This window comes from Budorcas taxicolor, chromosome 21 (assembly GCF_023091745.1).
Source record: "Budorcas taxicolor isolate Tak-1 chromosome 21, Takin1.1, whole genome shotgun sequence".
NCBI lineage: Eukaryota > Metazoa > Chordata > Mammalia > Artiodactyla > Bovidae > Budorcas > Budorcas taxicolor.
This window is the reverse complement of record NC_068930.1, coordinates 49,280,876-49,304,795: the sequence shown is the minus strand read 5'-3', so window position 1 is coordinate 49,304,795 and position 23,920 is coordinate 49,280,876. Positions and strand designations below refer to the sequence as shown.

The 23,920-nt window shown below is 38.2% G+C and overlaps 1 protein-coding gene and 1 non-coding gene across 2 annotated transcripts in view; one reads left to right on the top strand and one right to left on the bottom strand.

Moving 5' to 3' along the window:
- PRORP (protein only RNase P catalytic subunit) overlaps positions 1-23,920 on the bottom strand; it is a 138,175-nt gene that overhangs the window by 100,538 nt on the left and 13,717 nt on the right. The gene's annotated exons all lie outside the window — the stretch shown is intronic.
- Positions 21,147-21,253, top strand: LOC128067146 (U6 spliceosomal RNA). The gene has a single exon (XR_008201348.1). It is a non-coding gene; the product is annotated as a U6 spliceosomal RNA (small nuclear RNA).

The following is a 23,920-nucleotide window of genomic DNA, read 5'->3' as shown; positions in this document are numbered from 1 at the left end:
ACTACAGAGACAGAAAGCAGGTCATGGAGCTGGGAGGAGGAGTAGGGATTGACCTCAAAAGGACATGATGAAACTTTTTGGAGTGACAAATATTCTAAAACTGAATTGTGTGATGGTCAGACAAGGGACAGATTTACTCAAAATCACAGAACTGTATACTTAAAATGGGTCAATTTTATGGTCTGTAAATTATTGAAACATTAGGGGGGAAACCCTCAACACATGGGTAAAGAGAAGAACAGACACATCTCAGATGAGAAATGGTGAACTTGAAGATAGATCTGAAGATGTTACCCAGAATGCAATTCAGAAAGATAAAGAGATGAAATATATGAAAAAGAGAGTAAGTGACATGAAGGAGAGTAAAAGGATCCAACAAAAGTCTATTAGGGATTTCAGAAGTAACATTTGAACATACAAGGTCTGAGAATTATTCAGAATTGATTCAAGACATGAAACTTCACATTCAGGAAGCTCAGTGAATCCCAAGATGGAAAAATATATTCCTACATACCCATCACAGTAAAACAACACTAGTGAAAAAAAAAAATCTTAAGAGCAACAAGATGGATGGACATGGAACAAAGATTGGACCAAAAGCAAACTTTTCAACAGTGACTAAAACAGAGGTCAGAAGACAATGGAATACTATCTTCACAGTGTTGAGGGAAAATACATAGTTAAGCTGTCACTCAAGTAAATACTTTCAAACAAAGAATAAAATAATTTACCACCCTTATCCTGTTACTGAAAGAATGTTATTCAGGAAGATGCCCAACGGGAACTTTGGGGTGCAGTGAGAATGCAAGGGCTGAAGCTATATAGATCTGTGCATCACCAGCATACAGGTGCTAAGAGAGGCGTACAGAGAAGGGGGTGAAAATGAACAAGGAGAATGGGTTGAGTAGGAAAAGAGGAAGGAAGCTGTGGAAAACTGGAGCCTTGGGAATCACCAAAAACTCAAAGGATAGGCTTAGGACAAATTGTACTATTGTCCTTTTAACATACAGGGAAAACTTAGTTGCATCTATAAAGAAAGAGCAATGAACTTTAGGGAGAGCATGGCAACAGATGGAAAGGGATCTGACAAAAACAAAGTAGAAGGGCAAGAAAAAACAAAATGCAACAGAATTAAAATCTTCATTGAAAGCATTAAGAATAGTTACACACTAGGATATGGATTCTGTGAAACCCAGCACAAACTTAGAAAAATTCTATTAGAAAAAAGAGAACAAAAGATAAGAGAAAAAAACATTAGAGATATGAAGGAGAATAGAAATCCAACTTAAGCCTCATAAGGGTGTTATGGAATAAATCAGAACAAAAAGATGAGAACAAACCATTTTTTAAAATTTTCCTAAGATAAAAGTACGTCTTTAAGGACTCACAAGTTTCAGGGAAACTTAATGAAAAAATTCATCTAGTCCTCTTCCCACAAAATTTTTAATACTGAAACTGAAGAAAAATTTCTATAAATATCCAGACCAAATAATAACAATAACACAAAGACATTTATAGGGCTTTCTACATGCTATGTAAATCACAAAAATATAGAAAAATAAGAATTTTAAGTGCTTTCCATGGATTTCCACAGAAATCCATGTTCTCACCAGAGGTACAGTGGAATAGAGCAACATCAATCAAGCTGGGAGCCCTAAAAGCCAGAAGACAATAAAACAACTCTGTTTAAAGATGGTAAAATCATCCTCACATGGGCCTGAACCTCCTGGCACCTGCAGTCCAACAGTTTTTCCTTTTCCTGAACAGTACATATGAATAATCTGTGGCCTATGTTTTTAAGAAGGCATTCCAATCCAGACTACTGTCCTTCCTTACAAGGTACTTGCAAAACGGGAGAGAAATCCAAGTGCCCTGCATGAGTTCTTCTGTTGAGAAGTCCTGCTTGCTTTGATGTGGTCTTCCTAGTTCACATAGCAAGAGATAACCCTTTTTCTCCTGCTCCCTACTCCAAAAAAGACTGATAAGGACTACTGGGATTTCACTGAAATAGAAGTCCAATGAGTTATTTTTCAACTGCAGGTCACAACCAGTGACTGGGTCATGAAATCAATTTAATAGGTTACAACCAGCTTTTTGGAGGTTTACAATGAAATAACAATTAAAATGCAGTCCAACACATGTAGCAAGAGCAGGTAAATGTTTTTATTGGTTATCAAATGAGTTGTTACACAGAGTGTATTTTATACTTGAGTTGTGGTTAAAAATGTTTAAAAAACACAGGACTGTCATATTTACAAGACACGATTTTGCCCCAGGGAACGTTATTAGTACATTTTATCATGGGCCTATAATATTTACTCCTTGAAAGTTTATAAAGAAAGGGCCAGAACCCCAGTTCTAAGGATTAGCATCACCAGATATTAAGACATATTATAAAACTACAATAGTCAATAGAGTATGGTCATGTAAACAGATTAAAGAATGAGAATAGGTAAGTCCAGAAGCAGACCCAAATATACTGGAAATTTGGTATTTGATGAAAAGTGGCAACCCAAACTCAAAGAAAAAAAGATGGGTTGTTAAATAAATGGTGTTGACACAACTGGATAATTAACTGAAGAGAAAAAAAAATCAAATTGGAACCCTATCACATTTACTTCAGAAAAAGTTCCAAATGGATCAAAAATGTAAAGGAAAAACCACAAATGTAATAGGGGGCAAAAGGAAGCTTGTATTTGTATTTATTCATTCTTAAATAATCTTATAAAGGAAAAGGTCTTTCTAAGTATGAAACCCAGGAGTCATAAAAGTTTAATAAATTTGACTATTTTAAAATGTGCAGAAGGAAAAAAACTACAATTCAAATTACAATTTTTCAAATAAAGAGCTTCTACAAATGAACTAGGATTTCCCTAGGGGTTCCGATGGTAAAGTCTGTCTGCAATGCAGGAGACAGAGGTTATCCCCAGGTTGGGAAGAACCCCTGGAGAAAGAAATGGCAACCCACTCCAGTATTCTTGCCTGGAAAATCCAATGGACAGAGGAGCCTGGTGGGCTACCATCCATAGGGTTGCAGGGAGTCAGATACAACTGAGCAATTTTCACACAATTCAACTAAAAAACCTCAATAACTCAAGTGAAAAGTGGGTAAGACAGAAGCAAGCACTCTGAGCTTTAAACCTAAAGATGCTTGACTTACCCATTAAGAAAATGGTAAATTAACCCTATACTGAGGTTTCATTTTTCACTTGAGATAGGCAAAGATCAAAATGTTTGATGACACACTGGAACAAAAAGATGTGGAGAATCAAGACTTCTCATACTTTGCTAATCAGTATGTGTAAATACTGACAAAATTTCCACAAAGGCCAATCAAAACTGACGCAATCTCCACTGCCCCAGCAATTCAATCTTCAGGAATCTTACAGCTGTGTTAGAATATGTGAGAAATTACAAATGTGTAAGGTGATTCACTGTTGCATTTTTGTAATAGTAAAAGACTAAAACAACCTAAATATCTATTAACCAAAGACTGAATAAGTAATTAAATTATGGTCACTCGACAAAATGGAAAACTATACAGCTTGAAATAGGAAAAAGAGGAGGAAAAGGAGGAGCAGGGGTTAAGAAGGAAGAAGATAATCTATTTTGGTCTTCAAATACAAAATGATAGCCCAGTATCAATTACATAAAAGACTGAAAAAGTTTCACTAAAGAATCCTTAGCCATTCAGAATCACAAGTTAGAGACAAGTTCTCTAGCAGCCAGTTATATTTCCAAGCAGATTTTTCTACTCAATACCCCAGGCAGAATATAATTTACTCATAGGATAAAGTTATTTCTTAAATTTTGCTTGTGCTTTATGGAAATAGAGGTTATTCAGGTAAAGATAGTTTAGAAACTAGATTAAGAGGTAGAACAAAAAGGTATGTTCTTTTTAATCCCACTCTCCTTCCCTTTCGTATCATATCCTGAAAGACAGAGAACAGTTAAAAGAAAGGCAAAAAGACAACATGTTTTTCATCATAGAATCTTGCTCCCAAATTAGAAAAGAACAAATCAGGCAAAGAAAGGCAATAACGTGGCTTGGATCCTGGAAACCCAGAAATCCTGTTAACCACTTTTTTAAAAAAATTCTGCTTTCAATTCAAGGAGTGCATCCACACTTACACACCCTGGAAATCCCCACTGGTTCACAATCAACCAAGAACCGGCTCTAAAACACCAACTCAATGCCTAACTTCCCCCATTCCTTGGAAGCAAACATGCAAAATATTTAACTCCTTTCACTGGATGATCCCAAAACAAAATAAAAATATCACTCACCAGAAATAAAACTAAAATAAAAACTAAAATAAAATAATAAAATAAATTAAAAAATAAAACTCACCGGAAAACTCCCCCTCCCCAAAATCTGAAAGTAAATACTTATTTTTCAAATATGAGACAGAACAGTCTTATAGAAAAATTGAGCACTATACATAGATAAAACTTAATTCAGAGTCCTCAAAAAGAATTTCCAAAGAAAAGAAAATATGGAGAACTGCCCAAGGCTCTTTTTTTAAGAGTCTTTATCGTAAGAATTAAAGATTTTAAAATTAAAAAAAAAAAAAAAAGAAAAAAAAAAAAAAAAGAGTCTTTATCGACGTTTCACTGTTCACTCTGAAAAAGTGACCAAATTCAAAATGCTTCGTTTAACAATAACTTTGGATACCATATTATTATCATCCTCCTCAGGTACACAGCACAAGCCCCTGGATGCTAAAGGAGCCTGGGCTAGTCATGATAAGCCAGTTTGGGTTTGTATTATCTCTGCTGGGGCATCTACAAACTGATATGACTTTGGTCAAGTCTCTTCACTTTTCTGGGCCTCAGTATAAAGTGGGGCTAGTACTTACTGAGAAGGGCTATTGTAAGGACTCAGTAAAATTAAATGAGCTGACTATAAAAAGTCTATACTCTAAAAGCCTCCACAGGTGCCATGGTAAGCAGTTAAGAGTACAAGTTGTACCAACAGTTTGTCACCATCTCTAACTCTTTGGTTTTTAAAACAGGACACCAGGAAAATAACTTTTCCATGCTTTCTGTTCCTGACTCAGAAATGGGTTTCTGTCTTCATATGGTGGCAGGATATTTGAATCCCTAAAGTAGTAATAACCCAACTCCCTCTATATGTGACAGATTTTATTTTCTTGGGCTTCAAAATCACTGAGGACAGTGACTGCAGCCACAAAATTAAAACATGCTTGCACCTTGAAGAAAAGCTATGACAAACCTTGCTGACAAAGGTCCAAAGAGTCAAAGCTATGGTTTTCCAGGAGTCATTTACAGATATAAGAGTTGGACCATGAAGAAGGCAGAGCACCAAAGAATTGATGCCTCTGAACTGTGGCACCAGAGAAGACTCTTCAGAGTCCTGCAAGGAGATCAAACCAGTCAATCCTAAAGGAAATCAACCCTGAACATTCATTGGAAAGACTGATGCTGAAGCTGAAGCTTCAATATTTTGGCCACCTGATGCAAAGAGCCAACTCACTGGAAAAGACACTGATGCTGGGAAAGATTGAAGGCAAAAGGAGACAAGGGTAGCAGAGCATGACATGCTTAGATAGCATCACGGACTCAATGGACATGAATCTCAGCAAATTCTGGGAGACAGTGAAGGACAGGGAAGTCTGGCATGCTGCAGTTCATGGGGTCACAAAGAGTCGGACATGACTTAGCTACTGAATAACAACAACTCTATACATATAAGAAAGGTATGTTTACATGTCATTCGTTTCCATGTATTCTGATTCAAAGGCCAAAGAGACAATTCAGCCCACCCCATTCAGAAAGGCTAGATCCACTGCTCTTGCAGTACATATGTATGTACAGATGATTCATAAATCAAGTGTTCTCTGCTGGGGATTGCTTGAAGCGCACACTTGCAGATTACTCTACACTTTACAACATGTATACATCTTCCGATATATCCTCAAAACAATCCTGTGAGAAAACTGAGATGCAGAGGGGGGAAAAAGGCCACATTAATGACTACATAAAAAATATATGATCTCTAGTTCTGACTCCTACTTAATTCATTACTTCATTGAACTGAATAAGCTATTTGTTTATAAAGCAGAAAAGAACAATTTATCAGTTGTACCTGCAAAAGTAACCAAAGTTTAAAATTTTCTCATAGCAATGAAGCAGAATCTATTATCATCCAAACTCAGTTTTACTGCTAATATAAAAAGAAAATGGTTTACTCTGTCTTTTTGTCCTCTTTTAATGAAAAAAAGGAAAGGAATAGAAGAGAGAGAATAGAGAAGGAAAAAATTTAAATCTTGGAATTTCCAGTGCTTAAGTTAAACAATACTAAATCTGCCTCATGTTAATTAAGTATATTACTTACTGTCTTTGTGCACTGCAGGAGTGAGAAAGGAGCCAATGGAAGTTGTTCCCGTGGAGGGCAGGGAAAAAATGGGAAGTGATTTTACTCTGAAAGAAACTCAGAAGGCCAAAGAATCAAACAGTATATGGAAACGGCAAGACAGGTAGAAATCTTGGGGATATCCCGGGAACACTCATGAACTCAGACGACGTGTCCTGTACATCTCATCAGTGGTTTTCCCTTCCATGTGTAACTTATATAAATATTGAATAACTTAGCAGCAATGTACAACTGGAAGATGAGTCATCCCACCAGTAATAAAGGAGATTAAGGGAAATTCTATCTTCCTGTGAACTTTGACACAGTTTGCATCTGTTTCATTATTCCTGCTAGCAGTTACTGCTAATTCATGTCTGTACACCTTCCCTTCTGCTGCTGCTAAGCAAGTAATAGCAAGCTAAATATTGAGCAACATCATGCTCAAAAGTGTACACCAGACTATCAGTGACATAAAAGTAATGTGTACTTTTTACAGACATAGGTACATGCTGTTTACAGGTACAGTGTAAACAGCATGGGTGAATGGAATCCAGAGATGAGGGTTTGAATCCTGGCTCTGTGACTTAACCCATGTGGCTTTAGCAAGTCAATGAGCTTCTTTGACCCTGTTTCCTCTCTGTAAAGTATATAAAATACTCCTTCCTTCAAAGTTATTGTAATGATTAAATGGTACAATTAAATAAATGGTAACTATGGCATGAGAGTGAAGTCGCTCAGTCGTGTCCGACTCTTTGTGACCCCATGGACTGTAGCCTACCAGGCTCCTCCCTCCATGGGATTCTCCAGGCAAGAGTACTGGAGTGGGTTGCCATTTCCTTCTCCAGGGAATCTTCCCGACCTAGGGATTGAACCCTGCTCTCCTGCATTCCAGGCAGATACTTTAACCTCTGATATAAACCTTGGATGACTTAATGTATAAATAATACTTACTGCACACCTACTGATGCCAAACATTGTGGAGAATACAAAGAAGGGTGTCCTGCTCCTCAAAGAAGGAGAGGAATGTACTCCTGCACATTTGAAGTGAAAGAAAAAGCAAAGAAAAGAGCAGAGTAGTCCATAGCCAGTGAGTAGCCAGCTCTGCCTGAAGCAGGCATTTGTAAAGAATAGAAGAGGAGATGAGGCTTGAAAACTGGGTTGTAGCAAAACTGTGGAGAAGAAGTTACTTTCAGGGTAGGAAGGAAAACTGCAGAAGATTTTTGGGCAATGGAATAATATGATTAAACCAGTGTTTTAACAAGACTGATTTAGGAAGATTATTTTTTTTTAAATGGAAGGAATAGACACAAGAAAACCAGTTAGGAGGTAACACAGACATTGAAGCTCAGATGCAAAAGGCTTACACAAGATAGAAGGAGTAGAAATCGAGTAACAGAAGCAGATACAAGAAGTGCTGCACAATAGGGTTACTGATGGATTTGACACAAAGGTTAGGGATAAGAGAGGAGTCAAAAAATTAGTTTTAATTGCCTCAGTCTGGGCAGCAAAAAGGAAAGACACAAAAGGAAACTCAATGGTATGTGTTCAGAGACTAGAAAAAAAGAAGCATTTATGAAGTACTTGACTTTTGACACCTTGAATTTGAGTTCATAATGACATATTCAGGGACATCACTTTGCCAACAAAGGTCCGTATAGTCAAGGCTATGATTTTTTCAGTAGTCACATGTGGATGTGAGTTGGACCATAAAGAAGGCAGAGCACTAAAGAATGGATGCTTTCGAACTGCAGTGCTGGAGAACTCTTGAGACTCCCCTGGACTGCAAGGAGATCAAACCAGTCAACCTTAAAAGAAACCAACCCTGAATACTCATTGGAAGAAACTGATGCTGAAGCTCCAATATTCTGGCAAATCTCACGTGAAGAGCTGACTCACTGAAAAATATCCTGATGCTGGAAAAGATTGAGGGCAAGAAGAAAAGGGGGCGATGGAGGACGTTATGATTGGATGGCATCACTGACTCAATGGGCATGAGTTTGAGCAAACTCTGGAAGATAGTGAAGGACAGGGAAGCCTGGTGTGCTACAGTTCATGGGGTCAGAAAGAGTTGGACACGACTTAGCAAGTGAATAACAACAACAATGTCATATTCACATAGAAATGTCTCACAAGCAGTTAGTTGTATTGATCTAGCATTTAAAAGAATAGCCAGGATAAAAAACAAAACAACAACAACAACAATCCAAGAGTCCCTTGGATAAGAAGAGACTAAAGCTGAGGAAGAAATCCCACCAGGGTCACTGAAAGGCTCTGGGTATTCTTTCAGGAGAAAAATACACCTGCTCATTGTAGGAAAATGGATTTTCTCTGGTAAGGAGAGGACATGGATTCCAGGAAAGTCCAACATTCATAAAAGAGGCACACAGATTGTGGCTTAAATCTCTGTGAATAGTGGTATCAGTCTAACTATAAAAGGTATGTGATGCAACATGAATTAAGATGCAGAGCTTACCTTGAGTGGACACTGTTACTAGCTATTCAGCTCCACTGGGGACTCCGGGGGCCTGCGGAAACACACTGAAATATGCTTCTTCTCTAACTGGCCCCCTTCTGATATATGTCAGCATTTTTACTTTATAAACTAGGAATTAAATCTAATTTTACTCTGGATGTAATGTGTGGTGTCTGCCCGCTAGTCCATAACCCAACTGAAACACTGCACATGAATTTGCACATTTCTGGGTGTTCAGAATCCCATAGAACAAAATCTGAAAATCACCATGACTTATCATAAGACAAGGAAGGGAAGAAATGCGGTCCTTGCCTCCTCCTAGTGAATCCATTATTGTTCCTTTACTTAGAGGGGTATTCTACTTTAAAAGTTTTACACAATAACAAGAAATACATTTGGATTGAAATACTAGCTTTATTGTTGTTGAGTCGCCAAGTTGTGTCCAACTCTTCACGACCTCAAGGACTGTACCATGCCAGGCTTCCCTGTTCCTAGCTCAGCTTCATTGATAACATGGCTGACAGTCAGGACCAAGAATGCTGTGCTTCAGCTATGTTCTGGAAGTGGTCTGTCAGGTTATTTTGGTACATAACAATAATCAGTTTCTTACAGATAGCATATCATTTATGGTGTTACACCTCAAACTAATACACTTATATGCCAATTATACCTCAGTGAAATTGGAAAAATAAAATTATAAACATTTACAAATAATAATAATAGTCACTTCTTATTTTCTGATAATCATAATGGAGTTTCTCTGAAGGTCTAGAAACCTTGTACCATCAACAAAATAGTGAGCAACCTTGGAAGAGGTCACTTCAATAATTTCTGTCTTCAAAGGTCTGGCCCATGTGCAGAGATAGTCCTGCCTGCCTGCTAAATTGCTTCAGTGGTGTCCGACTCTGTAACCCCATGGACTGTAGCCCGCCAGGCTCCTCTGTTCATGGGATTCTCTAGGCAAGGATACTGGAGTGGGTTGCCATGCTCTCTTCCAGGGGATCTTCCTGACTCAGGGATCAAACCTGAGTCTCTTACATCTCCTACACTGGCTGGCAGGTTCTTTACCACTAGCTCCACCTGGGAAGCCCCACAGATGTAGTACAGGCCCCTAGATGTATTTTGAAAAAATGAATCACAGTTATCAGGCCATGAGACATTGACAACGACTGCAGAAGGGGTATTAACTTATAATAAATCCTTTCATCTTTCACCTAATGCTGAATAGCTCCTAAGCATTTACTAAGTTATTTTCATTTCTCAGTGACACTGCATGTGGGCACTGCCTGATAAGGCTGTATCCTATTTCCCTGAAAAAATACCCCCTGCTCACCATTCTCATGCTGGAGAATTTTACAGGTTAAATAATCAATTCAACCCAAAACATAAGCATTTATATGGCATGACTCTACAAAGAAAATATAGTATTTTTATTAACATAGGAGAATGTAATTTTGCAATTCTTTGTCTTTTAGTCAGCTTGCAAAGAATCACATTTCTAATTACAGCAATGGTCCATGAAGACGGACGTCTGCCTGAGTTTGTCTGCTAATTCAAATCATCTGAGCAGATCTACCACTGGCACAAATGCAGGGAGTCAAGTTTTTAAAAAAGTGTTTAAATCATCTGTGTAGCTAGCTCAATCCACACACATTCCACTCTTCCAACTATAAATCTCCAAAAAAAAGCCAGCACTCCTAAGTGTAGGAAATCACATTTGACCTCCCTGCAGCTGCTGCACAGCTGAGGAAAATGCGAAAACAAAAAGGAAATGTGTCTGGAGATCTTATTAACAAAGAGTGGAAATCCCCTTCCTCCACATCTCCCAGCCAGCACTGCTGAGGATGCAATGAGCTCTCAGGTTCAAATTTCCCTTCACAGAAGGCCTCACCACCCAGAATCAAGCTGCAGCTGCTGCCTGCACTAAAGGCAGGGGTGATGCACACTGGAGCGCGCCAGATTGCCACTTCAGCTACAGTTTTCACTACAAATTAGACTCACATGTACAGGATTTTTTTTCAACTGCAGAAAAAACATTAATAGCAAAAGCAATGTGGTTCAGTAGGAAATCTCTCCAGCTCTGATCTAAATTTCACCTCTCACGCATTTCGTGAGTGGAAAAAGAAATGTACTACCATGTGCAAATGTTATGACAATTTTCAGTATTTTTAAAATATTTTTTGACTAAAGAAATGGACTTTCACTTTCTATGATGACATTTCTAAACTATTTTCATCTTTTATAATGATTATGTTTGTTAGGGGAAAATACACTACAGGAGAATTTGCCTCTGCATGAAATTCACTAAGGATGCATTATTTTATAATCTCCCTCTTCATAACTTCTCCTGAAAACATATAAGCATTTCTTTAACATGTCGTCATTTCGAGAAGATTTTTACAATGGAAATTTCAGACATATACTAAAGTATACAGAATAATCTAATAAGAAATCTCAGTGAATCCATACTAACTTTATCAACTCATGGCCAATCTTGTTTCATATGTAACCCTACCTACTCCATCCCCCAATTTCCAGTTATTTTTGAAGCATATCTCACCCATCACATCATTTCATCCATAAATATTTCAGTGTGTAGCTCTGAAATACTTCTGGGTTCGGGGGGTGTTTTTGGTCATGCCGTGTGTCTTGTGGGATCTTAATTCCCTGACCAGGGACTGAATCCAGGCCCTCAGTAGTGAAAGTGCCAAATATTAACCACTGGACTGCCAGGGAATTCCCTGAAATACAGAGTTTGAAAACAACTCACTAGCATTATTACATTAAAAAAAAAAAATCAGCAATAATTTCTTATCATCTCCAACAACTGTGATTGTTCAAATGAGGAATATAAGCCACAATACAGTCCATACACTGCAAATGATGGATAAATCATAAATCGCTTTGATCTACAGGTCTTTTCCCTCTCCTTCTCTCTGGTTCTCTTTCTCTCTGTCTGCAATTCATTTATTGGGAAAAGCTAGCTTGTTTGTCTTAGTTTCCTAGTTTGGATTTGGTGACTGTATTCTTGAGGTATAATATGTCCCATATATTTCCTGTATATGGAATTATATATGCAGGATTATATACAAATTAGTGGTTGGGCCCTAGAGGTTGATCAGATTAAAGTTTGATATTTTCACATAACAAATCCTTAACTCTTCTATTTCCTATTTCTTGAAACCCCAAAGGAGAGAACCACTTGCAGAGCTTCACCCTTTAGATAACAAGTACTCCTGGATTCCAAGGAGGTGTTATGTGCTCTGCTCAAGGCTTCATTTATACTCTGTAATGACCTCTATGGGAATAGAACCCAAAAAGAGTGGACATATGTATATGTATAACTGATTCACTTGCTGTACAGCAGAAACAACACTGAAAATCAACTATATTCCGATAAAAATTAATTTAAAAAATATATAAAGGAAAGGAAGTGAGGTAGTCTAAAAAGCTTCACACTATCAAAACCTCAGCAATGATTTGATGTCCTTTTCTTCCTTTCCAGACTGACACCATGCTAGACACAGATTCTGTACTTTTATTCACCTAAATCACAACTTCCTCTTCTACCCTGCACTGTCTTCAGGGCTCTACCCTCATCTCTGCCCCCACTAGGAAAAGATGATCTTATCTGACTTAAGACATAATTAGGTTGCCTGGCAACAGTCAGAACAAGAATCATGAAGTAACTTTCTCATGGTTATTATAAAGATGATGTTAACTAAGCTAACAGTTGTAAGGTACTTATAGTAGTGATTAGGATACAGTAAGCCTTATACAAATGTTTGCTTTAGAAAAAAAGCAGTTAAAACAAATCAAGCAGAATTAATATCTGAAAAGATCTCTCAAACTTCTTCAAGAATACAAATATACTCCTTTATATCTTGTATTTTGGTGGAATAATGTGTTCTACATACAAATAAACCGCATTATTCCACCAAAATAAGGGCTTCCCTGGTGACTCAGACAGTAAAGAATCCACCTGCAATGAGGGAGTCCTGGGGTTCAATCCCTGGGTCCCCTGGAGAAGGGAAACGGCAACCCACTCCAGTATTCTTGCCTGGGAAATCCCATGGACAGAGGAGCCTTGCGGGCTGCAATCCATGGCATCAAAAAGAGTTGGATACGACTGAATGACTAACGCAACAACACAGAAGTAAACATTTCAGATAATGAAGGTGTGTTCTTTTAGACATTTAATTTTATTTCATTTTAATCTTTTAAAAGTCTAGATAATACAAAATGGAAACTGTTGTTAGAAATGCACTACATACTTTCCTTTATCAAATGAATATCAAACAGTATCTTTGAAAATTTCTTAGGGACCCAGTATATCATTATGAGCATAAGAAAACTTAATGAACAAAACTCAGATTCTGGAAACAAGAGAGACAAATCTTAGCTCTGCTACTAACAAAGTTGGCTCAGGAAAGCCACTTAACCTCTGTGAGGCCTAGCAAAAATGAGATGCTGCCTTCCCTGTAGGATTAACTCAAGGATTAGAAATAACAAAGACCCTTGGGGGAATTCTCTGGTGGTCCAGGGGTTAGGACTCCATGCTCTCACTGTAAAGGGTGTGGGTTGACCTCCTCGTTGAGGAACTAAGATCCCACAAGCTGCCCAGTGAAGCAAAAGCAAAAAAAAAAAAGAAAAGAAATAAAGATCTTAGCACACTGCCTGACACACAGTAAGCATACTGCAGGGTTCAAACAGACAGAAATTTCTACTCTCATGGAGCTTCTAATATGGAGAAAAGATAAATAAAAGCATATAAAATACATAATATGTCAGATGGTGGTAAGTGTTATGGAGAAAAATAAAGCAGGGACCAAAAACAGAGTGCTTGGGTGAGGGGATACAGGCAATTTTGAATAGAGTAGTCAGGAAGAACCACTCTAAGAAGGCAATATTTAAGAAAAGAGCTGAAGCAAGTAGATAAATAATCACACAGATATCTGGAGTAAGAGGAAATAGCTAGTACAAAGGTCTTGAGGCAGGGGCATATCTGGTAGGACCAAGAAACACCAAGCAGTCCAGCCGGCTGGAATGGAATGCAGTAAGATCCGAGAGGCTAACTGGGGTTTTAGAGGTCACTGGAAAGATTCTGTGTTTCAGCCTACTGGAGAGTTTTAAGCAAAGGGGTAACATGATCTGACATGGATTGACAAAAATCACTCCAGCTGATAGCAGGGTGATCGGAAACAAGAACAATTAGATAGATGGCTATTGTAGTTGTCTAGTCTAGAAATGATGTGCCTTAGATAAAAAAGTGGTAGCAGTAAAGGTGATGAAAGTGAAAGTCGCTCAGTCATGTCTGACTCTTTGTGACCCCATGGGCTATCGAGTCAACGGAACTCTCCAGGCCAGAATACTGGAGTGGGTACCCATTCCCCTCTCTCCAAGGTATCTTTCCAACTCAGGGATCGAACCCAGGTCTCCCACATTGCAAGCAGATTCTTTACCAGCTGAGCTACCAGGGAAGCCCAGGAATACTGGAGTGGGTAGCCTATCCCTTCTCCAGCAGATCTTCCTGACCCAGGAATCAAACCAGGGTATCCTGCATTACAGGTGGGTTTTTTACCAAGTGAGCTACCAGGGAAGCCCAAAGGTGATGAGAAGTGGTCATATATGCCCTGAAGAAAATTGATATATTTTCTGGTAGACTGGAGGTGGGGTATGATGCAAAGAGGGGAGTTAAGGTTGACTTGCATTTTTGATATCTGAATAACTAGAAGGAAGTTCTGTTTACTGAGATAAGAAAGACTGCAAGATGGACATCGTATAAAGATCAGAAGTCTGGTGCTGGAGAGAAGGGAGGAGGCCTTTGCTGTTATTCTCAACATCTCAGCAGTTGCTCTTTCACACTGGTAGTTTTCTCTTCCCTCAGAAGCCAGCTGTTAGACTTCAGTACCCATGTGTTATTGTTTTTATTCTTCTGTCTTATTCACACTATTCTATTCGCTTGGAAGAACAAATGAAAAGGCAATGAAAATTGATACCTTTAGTCAACACTGAAAGAAAAACTGAATCAGAAATCTGAGGCAACATTTTCTAAGCAAAACAAAAACTTAAAACTGTGGCCACTCTGGTACTACCTCACTTTCATCACACTGCTTCTACAATTCATTTATAAAATGCTCACTTAGAACCCACAATACTTTTCTCATAAACACAGATTTATAAAAAAATGACTTGGTTTTCAAGCCAAACTATGTCATGGGGTTATATTATAACAATAAAAGTACTAGCTTAGATCTGAGGGAGGAAAGATCACAGGATATAAGAAAAACCAGACCTTCTTGCCCTTGGCTTAAGAAAAAAATAAGTCAAGTTTCTCTTCACACACTTCTACCTTGTCCAAACCTCCTCAACCAAAGGTGCCCCGTCCCTCTGCCTCCAGCACTGTAACCTACGTGAGACCTACCACTCTAGCATCCAACTCAGAAGTTGCCCCCCAAATGTCCTCCATGTCTAAAAATCACCCACCCAACTCTAAAACAGCAGTTACCGCTACAGTCGCACATAATTCTCCTTCCCTTATAGAACAGAACTCAGCTAGCCATCAGGAGGAAATGCACCGCTTTAAGCTAATTCTCATAAAAATGACTGGATCCCAGTTGGAAGAATTTCAGTAAGTGCTATCTCAGAGCAAATGAAGAAGGATGAAGAAATGGAGATGTCTGATGTCGAGAAGGCAAGGAGTCAGCTTGCTTTTCTTTTTACATTTTTACCCTTCCTGGGCCTCTGAACTCATTGATTTTTCTAGAAGTTTCACATCTTTAACCACAACTTTTGCACCAAACCACCTGGATGATCCAGAGATCACATGCCTAGTGTTTTACTGTGGAGCTGAAGAAAAGGAAATGGGGAATAACATTCGTGATTAAGTATACACTGGGTAAAATGTTCGTAAGTTGAGGATCATTTGTCCATTAATGAGCTTTTTATAAATAGACTTCACAGCACATGATTTTAAAACTATACCTGAGAAACAATTACATTTCTCAGGTTTTTTAAACTACCAAATCTGCGAAGTTTGCCATTTACCACTCGACTTTTTAAAAAAAAATTCGGGGGGAAAACCTCTTATGCCTCTTAGAGATAATCAAATGTTCAAACCCACAGAAGATGAGAGTGGAAGGTTCTGAACACTGTGATGAAGAGCTCAGTTGGTTCACATCTTTCATGGTTTGCAGCTGCAACTCTCAAATTAAAAAAAAAACAACCTACATTAGATCAGTTTTATACAGACATTTCATTTAGGTCACGTGTGCTGTTTTAAATCTGCAGTTAGAGAAACACCAGAAGGCCTCCCTTTTGTCAATTAACTGAAGAGATATTATCAAGCAGAACAAATGGTCTGATTTAAACTTAACCCTAAAAATTCAATTAAGTGGACTACAGGCAATTTGCCTTTCTCCAATTTCTTTTCTAGAAAACAGAATCTTAAGTCATTAAGGTTTTAACAAGTTCTAAATCACAGGATTAAGGGGGACTGTTATCATGATTAAAGTTTCATTAAAAGTTACAAAAAAAGCAGCTTCATTAAAAGTTCTATTTCTTTCTTTACAGTTATCTATTTCAACTGCAGATTTTTTATAATTAACAAGTTATTTTTATTTTCCATTTTACAAAGTGAAAGATGATGAAATAAGAATAAGAATTAAAAGAATAGAAGAAACTAAATACAAGATGCACTGAGTAGTAAGGCTGCTGTCTTTGTTGTTTTTAACTTCCTTTGTTAATGTTTGCATAATAAAGTTGAGGAAAATAAATATTACGGAAACTTTTAAAGAGAAAGAAAAAGCAAACTACAGCTAAAGCAGAGTATTTCTAGAGCAGTGGTTCTTCAACTGTGGTATGAGGACCCCTGCACATCTTTAAGACTTTTTCAAGCTTAAAAATTATTTTTAAGGCTTCTCTGGTGGCTCAGTGGTAAAGTATCCACCTGCCAATGTAGGAGACACAGGTTCAATCCTTGATAGAGAAATATCCCACAACCCCCGGAGCAACTAAGCCCAAGCGTCACAATAATCGAGCCTGTGCTCTAGAGCCCGGGAACCACAACTACGGAGCCCATGCGCCCTAGAGCCCATGCCCCACAACGAAACAAGCCACCGCACTGAGACGCCCATGCACTGCAACTAGAGAGTGGGCCCCGCTGGCCACAGCCAGAGAAAAGGCTGAGCGACGACCAAGACCCAGCCCAACCAAAAATGAATAATTAAAAAACAAGCTGTTTTTATAATAATACTAAGATATTATCTGCCTTTTTCAAACTCGTTCCCTCACAGGTGCACAGAGGAGACTGGTGTAATATCAGAGAATAACTATCTGAAAATGCCAATAAAATACTTTCACCCTTTCAGACTATCTCTAAGAGCCTCCATTGTCTTTATATGCTTCAACCAAAATAACAAACCACAAGACTGAATACAGAAGCAGATATGAAAATTCAGCTATCTTCTAGTGAACCAGGTAATTAGAAAAATTTACAAATATGTAAGATGGTGCCTCTCTTCTCCCATAGTGTTCTTGTTTTAGATGATAGAGCTATTCTTGAGAAAAGATATTATTTATGTTCATGTGATAGTTTTTATTTTGTTATTTTAAATTAATATTACTCTTAAAGGTTCTGGATTAATTTCTAGTCTGGTAATTATCAAAAGATACAATACTACATGAACAAAAGCTCTCAGGAATCCTTAATTTTTAAGAACATAAAAGGGTCATGGGACCAAAAAGTTTGAGAATTGCTGTTCTAAAAGGTTTCCTACTCTGTCAGAAAAATATCACTTTACAAAGGAATATTTCTTAAGAGATACAAAGAAAGTTGCTTAAAATTGAATTTATAATTTATAGGATAAATGATTAAGCTCAGATTTGCTTTACAATGATCTGAGCCGCAAGGGAAGGATGGTGGGAGTATAAGTGAAATAAGAGTGGCCATGAGTTAACAATCATTGAGTAGGAGTTTGTTATTCTAGTCTTTCTACTTTTGCATAAGTTTGAAATTTTCCCTATTAAGAAGATTAAAGAGAAATTCATACCTGGACAACTGAATATGAAAAAAAAGGTGTAATTTTATAGTATCACTATTATAAGAATGAAGGAAAATGAGAGGGAAAAAATCTTACTAACATTAAACTAACACTTTCCTCATAGCTCCAAATTTACCTTTTTTATTTTTATTGATGTCAATGAATTTCATGTAGTTGAATCAATAGTACATGGATATTATTTGGAGCTCTGCCTCATTCACTTAAAATTTACATATACAGCTCCTCTCTTTACTAAAACTAACTTGACAAAGAAAAATTATACAGAAATCTTTCAGTCTAATATTAAAAGCTCATCAAATCCTTTTAACCTGACTGACCTGGCCATAACCTAGAATAATTTTTTTTATTAATACATGTTACACTATTGCCATCTGCTGGTTGTGATGTGGAAGCACAACTAACAATTTACCTATGACTATGGTTTTCTCCCAAAATTATCCTGTAGAAAAGAAGCTGTCATACATACATTAGAGTTCTTCAAAATCTCACATTAGAAGCAGTGGTTCTGGACCCCACTTGCACTTTAAAATCATGGGAGTTTTTGAGAATCCTGATGCCTGGACCCCAAACCAGAGCAATTAAATCAGAACCTATATTCTGTAAAAATGAAAGGCAAGCCAGACTGAGAGAAAATATTTGCAAATGATATATCTAACAAAGGACTTTACCTAGAGTCACTTTTCAGTTCAGTTTAGTCGCTCAGCTGTATCCGACTCTTGGCGACCCTATGGACTGCAGTATGCCAGGCTTCCCTGTCCATCACCAACTCCTGGAGCTCCCTCAAACTCATGTCCATTGAGTCGGTGATGCCATCCAACCATCTCATCCTCTGGGTCATCCCCTTCTTCTCCTGCCTTCAATCTTTCTCAGCATCAAGGTCTTTTCTAATGAGTCAGCCCTTCACATCAGGTGGACAAAGGATTGGAGCTTCAGCTTCAGCATCAGTCCTTCTAATGAATATTCAGGACTGATTCCTTTTAGGATTGACTGGTTTGGTCTCCTTGCAGTTCAAAGGACTCTCAAGACTCTTCTCCAACACCAACTCAATAATAAGAAAAAAAAAACAATTTTTTAAATGGGCAAAGATCTAAATACTGCCTCACCAAAGAAAATAATAAATGGATGGCAATTCAGTACATGAAAAGATGCTCTACATTATTAGTTAATAGGAAAATGTTCATTAAGACCACAAGAGATATCACTTCACATCCACTGTTGTCTAGTTGCTAAGCCGTTTCTGACTCTTAACAACCCCACAGACTGTAGTCCCCAGGGAATCTTCCTGACCCAGGGATCAAACTCATGTCTCCTGCACTGGCAGGCAGATTCTTTACCACTGAGCCACCAGGGAAGCCTCTTCACATCCAAAGAATGGCTAAAAGTGAAGAGACTGACCTTAATATTAAGTGTTGGCCAGGATGTGGAGCAACTATAAGCCCTCTCACACTGCTGACAGAAATGTAAAATGGGACAACCACTTTGGAAAACAGCTTGGCAGTTTCTCAAAAAGCTACACACATACCTACCATAAGACTCAGCCACTTCACTCCTACATATGTACCCAACAGAAAGAAAAGTTGTAGTAGGTTAAACAGTGTCCTCTCTAAAATTCACGTCTACCTGGAATGTGACCTTATCCAAACAGGGATCTTCACAAATGTAATTAATTAAGATGGGGTCATATTGTAAAGTAGGTCCTATGTTCTTACAAGAAAAGATGACACACAGAGAAGAGGAGGCAAAGAGTAGAGTGATTCAGTTAAAAGCCAACAGACAGCAAGGATTCCCAAGAGCTGGGAGCTTCTGAAGCTAGGAAAAGGGGATAAGCTCCCCCAGAGTCTTCAGAAGGAAAATGGTCCTGTCAACACCCTGATTTCAGACTTCTAGCCTCCGGAACTGTGAGAGAATGACTGTCGGTCATTTTAAGCTACTCAAGCTGACGAACTTGGTTACAGCACCCCTAGGAAATAAATACAAAAGCAGAAAGTGCAAAGACGTGTACAAAATGTTCTTATGAGCTTTATTTTTAAGAGCCTCAAACTGGAAATAACCCAAACATTCATCAACAGGTGAATGACTATACAAAACTGTGGTATAGCCACACAGTGGAATTTCATATAGTGGAATTCCTCCGTCCATGGGATTCTCCAGGCAAGAATACTGGAGTGGGTTGCCATTTCCTTCTCCAGGGGATCTTACCGACCCAGGGATCAAACCCAGGTCTCCCGCATTGTAGGCAGACACTTTAACCTGTGAGCCACCAGGGAAGGAAGCCCTTTTCACAGTGGAATACTATTCAGCAATTAAAATGAATCAATGACTGAGACACAAAATGTAAGTGAAATCTCAATTATGAATTAAAGAAGTCATACAAAAAGGATTATATGTAATATGATTCCTATGGTGTTTATCTGAGGTGGCAAGAGTGAACAGTGGGTGGGTACAGAAGGGGGTCATTATACAGTGGCAGCACACTTTTGACATTGACAGATATGTTCACTGTCTTGATAGTGCTGACAGTTCCACGGGTGTACACGTGCGTGTGTGTGAAGTCGCTTCAGTCATGTCCGATTATTTGCGATCCTATGGACTATAGCCCACCAGACTATAGGAATTCTCCAGGCAAGAATACTGGAGTGGGTTGCCATGCCCTTCTCCAAGGGGTCTTCCCAACCCAGGGATCAAACCCATGTCTCTTCCATCTTCTGCATTAGGCAGACAGGTTCTTTACCAATAGCGCCACCTTCTCCATATGTCAAACTTCATCAATTTGAAGAGAAGATGGCAGAGAAAAGTGCACCAAGAAATTAGTCTCCCTAGAAAGACTAGACAACAGTGTACTGACAGAATCTGTCTGATTCTGTAACCACTTGGCAACTCTGAAGCCTGTTAAATGCTTGCAACTTTCAGGCGAAGCCTTAAATGATGAATTCTGGTTAATTTAATCAGTTTTAGCTCTCTGAACAGCAATATCTACCCATCTCTCACCCCAACCCACATGGCAGGCACCTGTATGTTTAACGTGTTCCTAAAGCAGTCTGCACACAGCTTATGGGAGCCAGGTTGGGCAAAAAGGACCTTGTCCTCCAAATATTGGAGATTTGTGCTCTGATTGCAGACTGCTGCTTCCGGTCACAGGAGTGTAAACAAACAGGCATTATCATCAAGAAAAAGAAAATTTGAATATACACTATAATGAGTAAGCAGAGTGAATTACTAATTTTAAAAATCCCTCGTGCTCGCTTCGGCAGCACATATACTAAAATTGGAACGATACAGAGAAGATTAGCATGGCCCCTGCACAAGGATGACACGCAAATTCGTGAAGCGTTCCATATTTTTTAAAGATCTAAATGTAAGACCAGAAACTATAAAACTCCTAGAGGAGAATGTAGGCAAAACACTCTCCGACATAAATCACAGCAGGATCCTCGATGATCCACCTCCCAGAATTCTGGAAATAAAAGCAAAAATAAACAAATGGGATCTAATTAAAATTAAAAGCTTCTGCACAACAAAGGAAAATATAAGCAAGGTGAAAAGACAGCCTTCTGAATGGGAGAAAATAATAGCAAATGAAGCAACTGACAAACAACTAATCTCAAAAATATACAAGAAACTTATGCAGCTCAATTCCAGAAAAATAAACGACCCAATCAAAAAATGGGCCAAAGAACTAAATAGACATTTCTCCAAAGAAGATGTACGGATGGCTAACAAACACATGAAAAGATGCTCAACATCACTCATTATTAGAGAAATGCAAATCAAAACCACAATGAGGTACCACTTCACACCAGTCAGAATGGCTGCGATCCAAAAATCTGCAAGCAATAACTGCTGGAGAGGGTGTGGAGAAAAGGGAACCCTCCTACACTGTTGGTGGGAATGCAAACTAGTACAGCCACTATGGAGAACAGTGTGGAGAGTCCTTAAAAAATTGCAAATAGAACTACCTTATGACCCAGCAATCCCACTACTGGGCATACACACCAAGGAAACCAGAATTGAAAGAGACACATGTACCCCAATGTTCATCGCAGCACTGTTTATAATAGCCAGGACATGGAAACAACCTAGATGTCCATCAGCAGATGAATGGATAAGAAAGCTGTGGTACATATACACAATGGAGTATTACTCAGCTGTTAAAAAGAATTCATCTGAATCAGTTCTGATGAGATGGATGAAACTGGAGCCGATTATACAGAGTGAAGTAAGCCAGAAAGAAAAACACCAATACAGTATACTAACACATATATATGGAATTTAGAAAGATGGCAATGACGACCCTATATGCAAGACAACAAAAAAGACACAGATGTGTATAACGGACTTTTGGACTCAGAGGGAGAGGGAGAGGGTGGGATGATTTGGGAGAATGGCATTGTAACAGGTATACTATCATGTAAGAATCGAATCGCCAGTCTATGTCTGACGCAGGATACAGGATGCTTGGGGCTGGTGCACGGTGATGACCCAGAGAGATGTTATGGGGAGGGAGGTGGGAGGGGAGTTCAAGTTTGGGAACGCATGTACACCCGTGGTGGATTCATGTCAATGTATGGCAAAACCAATGCAGTATTGTAAAGTAAAATAACGTAAAAATAAAAATTAAAAAAAAAAATCCCTCAAAAAAAATGTCGTGGATCTGATGATTCACTGGTGAATTTCACTAAACGTTTAAAGGAGAACAAATACCAATCTTTTTAAACTTTTCCAAAATCTTAAAGAGGAAGGAATACTTCTCAACTCATTCTACAAGGCCAGCATTACATTGATACTACAGTGTCTTTATGCTACAAGAAAGGAAAACTATGAACACTGATGCAAAAATCTTCAACAAAATACTAACAAGCAGAATTCAGCAGCATGTTAAAAGGATTTATACACCATGACGAAGTGCAAGCATGCAAGGATGTTTCAACATATGAACACTGATCAATACAATATACCACATAAACAAAATGACAGAATAACACATGATCATCTCAAATAACGAAGAAAAAAGCATTTAACAAAACTTAACACTCTTTAAAAAACTAGACAAACTAGCAATAGAAGGAAACTAACTCAACATAAAAGCCATAGTTAAAAACCAACAGTCAACATCATACTCAGTGGTAAAAGACTGAAAGTGTTTCCTCAGGACCAGATCAGGAGCAAAGGAAGGATGTCCCTGCCCCTTGTACCACTTCTACTTATTGCAAGTTCAAGCTGGAGCAATTAAGCAAGAAAAAGAAATAAAAGGTACCCAAATTGGAAAAGAAGACGTAAAATTATCTTTGTTTGCAGATGATACGATCTTATATACAGAAAACCATAAAGATTACACACACACACACACACACACACAGAAGTAATAAATCAATTCAACAAAGTAAGAGGCTATAAAGTCAACACACAAGAATCAGTGTGTGTTGCATTTCTATAAATAATGAATAATCTGAAAAGAAAACTACAGAAACAATTCTATTTATAAAAGCATAAAAAAGAATAAAATTCCTGGGAATAAACATAACCAAGGAGGTGAAAAACTTGTATAATGAAAACTACAAAACACTGCTGAAAGAGTAAAGGCATAAATAAATGGAAACAAATTCCATGTTCATGGATCAGAAGACTTAATATTGTTAAAAGTCAACACTATGAAAGCAATCTACAGATTCAATACAATCCCTATCAATATCCCCATGACTTCTGTTGCAGAAACAGAAAAACCCATCCTAAAAATTCCTATGGGGGACTTTCCTGGTGGTCCCCCAGGTTGACCCTTAATCTAGTTAATGATTAAGAATATGCCGTGCAATGCAGGGAAAGCAAGTTTCCATGGAAAGGGAAGGAACTGAGATCCCACACGCTGTGGGACAACTAAGCCCATGCGCGACAGGTAGGGAAGCCAAGCACTGCAATTAGAAAGTCTGCGAGCTGCAAAAGAAGACTCAGAACAATCAAAAAATAAAAAAATAAAATGCATTTGTTTTAAAATAACTAACTAAAGTTCATATG